The 7,772-nt window shown below is 42.7% G+C and overlaps 1 long non-coding RNA gene across 1 annotated transcript; it reads right to left on the reverse strand.

The window, feature by feature from the left end:
• Nucleotides 1-2,677: 2,677 nt before the first annotated feature.
• Nucleotides 2,678-6,689, reverse strand: LOC132672322 (uncharacterized). The gene is made up of 3 exons (XR_009607476.3): nucleotides 6,624-6,689; nucleotides 6,310-6,428; nucleotides 2,678-2,759 (listed from the first exon to the last, which is right to left on the reverse strand). It is a non-coding gene; the product is annotated as an uncharacterized LOC132672322 (long non-coding RNA).
• Nucleotides 6,690-7,772: the final 1,083 nt, after the last annotated feature.

The raw sequence follows: 7,772 nt of genomic DNA on the forward strand, positions 1-7,772 counted from the left end.
AAATAAGCTCGTGTTATCTCTGTTGCAATTTGTTAACAAAAAGATGACTTAAAATGATGGTTAATTCTGTCTCAAAAGTTTTCATGGGTAATTGTTGAGATAGCTTTCAAGGTTTTTGGTAACCTGAAACTTTACGGTTTTGTTTGGATGATACACTAGATTAAATTCATTGGACATTTAGGCCTTTTCCAAATTGGATGGAATGCTGAAACACTGATTATTAAACATAGGTTTGTATTTTTAACTTATTGCAGAAAGACTAAGGATATTTGCATCTGCTAAAAAACATGCTTTGTGCTTAATTGATTCAGAAATTTGGCATCTAAAAAATTCTAATGCAGCAAACAGTTCACTATTTCACTGGAGACTAAGGTTTCTAAGAGTTAAAATTCTGCCAAATGTAATTAAGACTGACGGAAATAAGGAAAGCGACTCTGCATGTAGAAAAGAAGGAGATATGTAAAAAAGATATAAGAAATGGGAACACATTTTTGTTGAAGATAAAACAAAGTAATTTTGTCCTAAATGAGACTGGCTATTTGGAGAGAAATGGCTTGGGACAAAATCTAAATGCAAAGGAAAGTTGTAGGTGTTTCATGAAGGGAAATCTTTGGGAAAACTTTTTTATATGTGGTTCAGATGGACTAGGGTTGACTTTATGAAGCATGGAGCCATAAAGCCCCTTGGAAATGTTGGCCCAATACCTTGCTTACTGAGTTCCCAGCAGCCTTACAAGGTGATAAAGAATGGCACTTCCTGGCAGGTGCAGAAACCTCAGGATATCTTGGTAACCTCATGAAGAGAAATTCACCCAAATCTACAGGTATTGCAGGCATGTCCAATGGCAAGTATTTGGCTTGGCTCCTGGCCTGGAGAGACTACTAAAAGTTCAATCTAGAGATTCCTTATAAAAAGTTCCAGCAAAGCAAACATTAAAAGATCTATATGACCAATCACTGTTCTTGCTAAGCTTATGTAAACAATGAGGCTGAGTTTGTTAAAAACTGAACTTGTCCTACAAACAAATTAGTCTTGATTTGGCTGTCTCTGGAAATGAGGGTTTTTAGAGAGAAAAACTATATCTCAATAATGCACATTTATGGATGTTACATTCTAGTTCTGATTGTCTTTAAATGTTTGTTGTTTGCCTAAACTAGACAGCTTGAGGTAAACTTCAGAAAAATATCCCAAAACTCACAGATAGACAATCTTTGTGCCCGTTGCTCTATGGGCCATTCAAACAGATCACCACAGACATTTGAATCACAAGACCCCCCCCCCCAAAAAAAAAAACCCAAGAACCAAAAACCAAAAAACAAAACCATCTAATTACCTCTGCCTACTCACATGCCATCTAAGGATGCTTCAATACTGACATCTAAAACTCTTCTCGCTGGCAGACACTGGGTTTATAATTTTGCTCTAACCATTAACCCCTATTGTTCTTGTTTCTATTAAAGTGTCTCTTATTAATTACTTGATTGTTTACTAAACAAGACAGTCTATATGATGGTTAACACCACCTATTACACAATGAAGGCCTTAAAGGATTCTCAAAATAACATTCTATTATTAAACACTAAAATAACTCAAATGCATTAAACAGCCCTACAAAATAAAATGGCATTATATGTTTTAAGTGCTACACAACACGGAACTTGTACTCTCATAAAAATAGAACACTATGTACACATTCCAGATTACCACAAGAATACGTCTAAGGTTTTAACTGACGAGTATATAAATCGGTCCTTTAAATGATCCCTCTCTTTCCTTTAATAATTGTTTAAACTCCTAGACTAAAGAAAAATTTTTGCAACTGTCAAAGGACTCTTGTTTGAGCTTTTTCTTTTTGTTATTTTAATCAGGTTTTGCTGTTTTTTCCCATGTCTCTCCACCTGATGCCAAGACTCCTTCACTGGCACAACTTCAAGCCAACAGATGATCCTTTTGGCTCAAGAGAACACTCATATATTATCAAGTCTAGATACAGCTGCCTGAGCCTTTCCTAACTCCTGTTAAATTCTCAACTGGCCAACCTTGGCCCATAGGTAGGGACATTTCTACACCCGCTATTCAGCAGGAAGAAGCTAAAGAGGATGAGACCTTCCGCCGTTGACAGCCTTAAAGATTTAAGGGTCAAGGTTGTTCAGGGGGCAGAAATGATGAGGGAAACAAAGGCAAGAGAAACATAACACAAATTGAATCTCCTTATAGCTCGCAGCCCACTGATACATGCAGAGTGTGACCTTGCTCAAAGAACTCATGGCTGCCTTACTTCCTTAATGTTTTTGTTTTTTGAGAGACTAAAAGTAACCTTATCTTAACATTAGCTAGCCCCTCAAGATCCTGAAAACCTTGCTTTCAAATTCCTTAGAGACTTATGCTATCCCCAGCCCCCACTTGATACAACAAGTCCTGGGATCAAATACATCGATATCTTAATCGGGTACTCGATTCACCCCTAAATGTCTCCATTGATAACCTAAAAACTAGGTTACAAAAACAATTACGAGAGCTTCAACGGGAAAACCAACAAGCAGTGATTGATGTTGTCAATGACTTTTCTCATTGGATCAACCCCAAAAACTGGTTCTCTGCGTTCAATCTTCATTCTTGGTTTACTACTATTATAGTATTAGTCATGATTTTGTTTCCCATTGCAGTCTTCAAAATGATGATGTCTGTCTGCTCCAAATCACCTAAGGTGTTCTGTGTCGATACCCAGATGCTCGCCCCTTCCTCTGCAACCCCTGTTCCTACAACCAAAAGACAAAAGCGGGGAGACGTGGAGTTATTGCTAGAGAATATATTGTGAGCCCTGGAGGGTGAATGGGGCAGTAGCTGAAACGTCAGCGATGTTCTGGGCTCAAGGCTGTCGAACGCGATAGCGTTGAGATACAGAGCCCTATGATCCCACAGAGGGCATTAGATCCAAAACCCGCTGTAACTTCCTGACACTCCTCGGAGCTGCACGTGCTCCCTGCACGCTTTCACTAAGATCATTTGTCTTCTCTTTCCATACTTTGATACTCTCTAATACTTATATCTGATAAAATAGAAAATAAAAGCTACATGCAGCCTACTGTTGCTGCTGCTGCTGTCTCCTGGAGGCGGCCCTGCATGTCTGCTCAGTCTAGTGTCCGAGAACTTTTTCTTCAGTGCACGGCCACAGCATGTGAATATTCACAGCCACTTTATTTTCAGTGTAAAGAGCTGGAAACAGCACAAAGGCCTATCAACAGGTGACTGGATAAACAAATTGTGGTATGTCCATAAATGAACTGCTTCTCGACAGTAAAAAGGAATGACTTCCTGATACATGAAAGGACAACTACTCTTTTATCCTAGTATTTCAACACACTGTCTCGTCCTCTCCACTTTGGTGACCACTGGCCCACTCTGTATAAAGTGGGCATAAATGGGGGCGCCTAAGGGGCTCAGTCATTTAAGTGCCCAGCTCTTGACTTCAGCTCACGGTTCGTGAGTTCAAGACCCATGTCAGGGTCTGTGCTGACAGCATGGAGCTTGCTTGGGATTCTCTCTCTCCCTCTGTCTCTGCCCCTCCCCTGCTGGCTCTCTCTCTCGAAATAAATAAACTTTTAAAAATTAAAAAAAAAAAAGTTTGCACAAATGTTTTCCACGAGGTCAACAGGTGGTCGAAGACAGTGGCTTTCAAAGAATTTGGGTGAGGATTCACAGAGATAATTTATATATAACATTCAAACAGTACACAGATATGGATCTCCTCATGACTCTGTTTTTTTCCATCTAATCCCATCCTTTGCTATTTCTTTTCTTTTCTTTTACCTCTGTCTCCTTTTAAATGCTGATTACAATCCCCTCTGGATAGATTTTATAACCCACTAATAAGACATGACTTTCAGTTGGAAAGAACCTTTTTAAAAAAATTTTTTTAATGTTTTATTTTATTTTTTGAGAGACAGGGAGAGACAGAGCATGAGCACAGGAGGAGCAGAGAGAGAGGGAGACACAGAATACAAAGGAGAGCCCAGGCTCTGAGCTGTCATCACAGAGCCCGATGTGGAGCTCAAACCCACGACCCGTGAGATCATGACCCGAGCTGAAGTTGGACACTTAATCAACTAAGCCACCCAGGCGCCCCATTGTTTGAAAAGATTCTTATTTATGGCACTGCATAACAAATACATTGTACAGTACATGACACGGTGTAGATAAGGAGACTCATAATATGTTAAATAAAACTATAAGTTTTTCAGGTCAGAGTCTTTTACCTGATGCCAACCATTTGGGGCAAAAATCCCAGAGTATTTGTAAAAGTAACTATGAACGTTGACAGAGCTGGCCTTAAGCAATTACTGCTTATATCTATTACTATATCTGTGGGATCTCTGTGCAGTTTCTGGCCGGGGTGGACCTCTAGGTGCGGTGTCATTCCGCTGTATGCAGGATGCCCTGTTGGAGAATGTCTGTGGGCAGTACCCAAGAGGAAGAAAAACTTCCACCCAAGCGCAGAATCAGGAATCTTGGGGGTTGGACCATAAATCGACTAACCTGGTGTTCCCCAATCCATGAACCAAAAATTCTCCATCCTCTCAGACCCAGGTCCCTGGCTGTCCCCTCCCTAATAACAGCACTTAAGATCTAGTTCCTGATCAGTAGGATCTATGGAAAAGGCCTAGGTACAAACATCTATCCCAGCGCTGTCCCCTAGAAATACAACATGAGTTATATACGTAGTTCTACATTTTTTAGCAGTCACATTAAGAAAACAAAAGGAACAGGTAAAATTAATTTTAATCATATATTTTACTTAACCCAGTATATGCAATATATGATCATTTCAACATGAAATCAAATAGGAATGAGATGGGTTTTTTTTTATTTTTTTTTTAACGTTTTATTTATTTATTTATTTATTTTTGAGACAGGGAGAGACAGAGCATGAACAGGGGAGGGTCAGAGAGAGGGAGACACAGAATCCGAAGCAGGCTCCAGGCTCTGAGCTGTCAGCACAGAGCCCGACGCGGGGCTCGAACTCACGGACCACGAGATCATGACCCGAGCTGAAGTCGGCCGCTTAACCGACTGAGCCACCCAGGCGCCCCTAGGAATGAGATGTTTTATATTCCTTTTTTCATACCAAGTCTTTTAAACCCATGCTGAATGGGGAGCTTCCTTGGGATTCTCTCTCTCCCTCTTTCTCTAATCCCCCTACTCTCTCTCTCCCTCTCTCTGTCTCTGTCTCAAAATAGATAAATAAACTTAAAAAAAATTAAAGTATTAACTTTTAAAACATCCTTTGCCACTATTTAAAGTTTTAGTGAAGAAAAGATTTTAGATGATTACTTGAAAACAAGTATGTAGCTTTGTACCTCTGCCCATTGCCTGGACGTCCGGCCAACACGTCAGCTGTTCAACCCACCCTGGAGACAACCTGTTCCATCTGTAGACATCCCAGACTTTGGGGAAGCTCTTTCTTATGAAAACAACTCAAAAACTTCTCCCTGGTCCTGATCTATATATTCTGGCAGTACAGATTAGACTCTAATGGCATTCAGATGCTACTTCACTAGCTTCTAAAATTTAGTCTATCCAACTCTCGATTTCCCTACATGACCTCTTCCTTCTCTTCCCAAGTTTCCAGGCTCAGTAATGATATTTCCATCTACCAAGTACTTCAGGTCACAAAGTGTACAAGCCCCACCATTCGCCCTATGTCAGACAGGGCTCAATCAGAGAAGTGAAGCCACCAAAGATACATATGGTCAAGGATTTGTTACAGGGAATTGATTTTATACTAAGTGGGAGCCGGTTGGATGATTTCTATAAACAGTCCTCATGTCTGATGCTGGAGCTTAAGGACAGCAGGGTGGGTCTTCAGAAGGGGTGGATGGGCATGAAGTGAGGGAAAGCAAAGACAAGCTGGGACACACAAAAATGGGCTGAAACCCAGAAGAAGGGACTAGAAACCTGCAGTGTGCTCAGTGCCTCCAGCCTTGATGACCGGCGGTCCTGCAGGAGAAGCTCGCGCTCTTCCTCACAGAGCTAAACACACCTGTTCAGGTGTAGGAGGAGCCAGGGAAGGAGCTCACAGATAGGCGACAACTTGTGGGAGCCACAAAATCACCTGTCCTGAACATCCGCACATAAGAAGACAATAATGGCTTCTGTCTCCCTTCCACCCTGTAATTTCAGGCAAAAACATCGGGGACACATCCTAATCAGGAACATCCAAGGAAGGGAATTCCAAGAAATGAAATCCAGCCTGACCCACCTGACTCATTACAAAGCCACCACACAACCCATCGCCGCGTCCTGTCCTACCTCCAAAATAGATCTCCGATCTGCCCTCTCTCGACCTCCACCTCCACCATTCTGCCACCATCACTTGCTTGGATGCCAGGAGTAGCCTCCTGACTGAAGGTCCTGCCTTCAGTCTCGCCCTGCAGACAGAAGCCAGAGGGGTCTTTTCCAACATCGATCACTAAGCTATCTCTTGCATAACACCATTGAATGCCTTCCCTTGGCCAAAAGGTGCTGCATGAGCCTGGCTCCCATCCACCTTTTTTAACCAACTCCACTTATTCCCTCCACTCAGCCTCCTTTCTGCATCTGGAACACGACAATTTCTTTCCCACCTCAGGACCTTAACATTTGCTTTTCTCTCTGCCTGGAGTCATCTTCCCTGGGCTCTTCATTTGTTAGCTCTCTTCCAAGAAGTCTACTCTGAGGACGACATCAGAAACAGCCCCCACCCTCATGCCAGCCACTCACTTTGTCACACCCCTCTATTGTCTCCCTGGAGCCACTTATCACCGTGCACAGCTCTCAAATAGCCTTTTCTCAGTTTCCTCCACTCAAAATTGAGCTCCATGAATGTAGGCACCTCAATATGTCGATCTTATTAATATTACATCTTAGATATCGAGCTAGCCCTGTGCTTGCTAGTGAATGCTTATTAAATATAGTTGATGCTTAGGAAATATTCATTGGAGAATGAGTGAAGGAATGAATGGAAAAATAAAGGGCAACTCATCTCTCCTTGCCACCCTACCCTACCCCCACCGTGCTCTTTCATATCACTCCGTCTCATAACACCTGTTGCTGTCTGATGTGATCATGTTTGCTAGCTTTCCCAGTACTCTTGGCGGCCCAGATAATGTCAGCTGCAGCGAGAGCTGACCTGTCAGGTGTGTCCATCGCTGGAGGCCAGCACACCTGCAGCCATGCCCAGCACCCACAACCGCCCAGAGCGCACTTGCCGAGTGAAGGCTGAACTGTAGCGTGTGGGCCTGATCTGTGCAGGGGCGTGGAAACAGGAGATCAAATCTAGTATGGGGGAGGAAGAGCTGGCAGGACTGTGGTTTGAATGGGGTGGAGTTATAAGGACGGGTGTAGATTCAAGAATGGCTTCTGGGTTTCTTGCACAGGCAGAGGAAGAGGTGATGGGATCACTCACTAACACAGAAGGGAAGTCGATGGGGGCAGGGGGAATGGGGAGATGGATTTAGACCCAAAGGTGTCCGCGGGGTTTGTAATTGGAGGGTAACTGCTGCAGGGGTGACAGGGCAGATACGGCGCAATCCTTGAGCTGGAGACACTGACAAAATGATCATACGTGACTTTGCGAGATTCACGGCTTACAGGAGTGTTACATATAATCCCAAAGGCTTAGTGAAAGAAAATGTCATGTCGTGTCTAGAGAGATGTGGAAAACTTAATGGATGAGTCAGGGTTTGAGATGGGTTTTCATTGGAAGGGAGTGAAGGGAGGATCTGAGAGGACAG

Source organism: Panthera onca, chromosome C1 (assembly GCF_046562875.1).
Source record: "Panthera onca isolate mPanOnc1 chromosome C1, mPanOnc1 haplotype 2, whole genome shotgun sequence".
NCBI classification, from domain to species: domain Eukaryota; kingdom Metazoa; phylum Chordata; class Mammalia; order Carnivora; family Felidae; genus Panthera; species Panthera onca.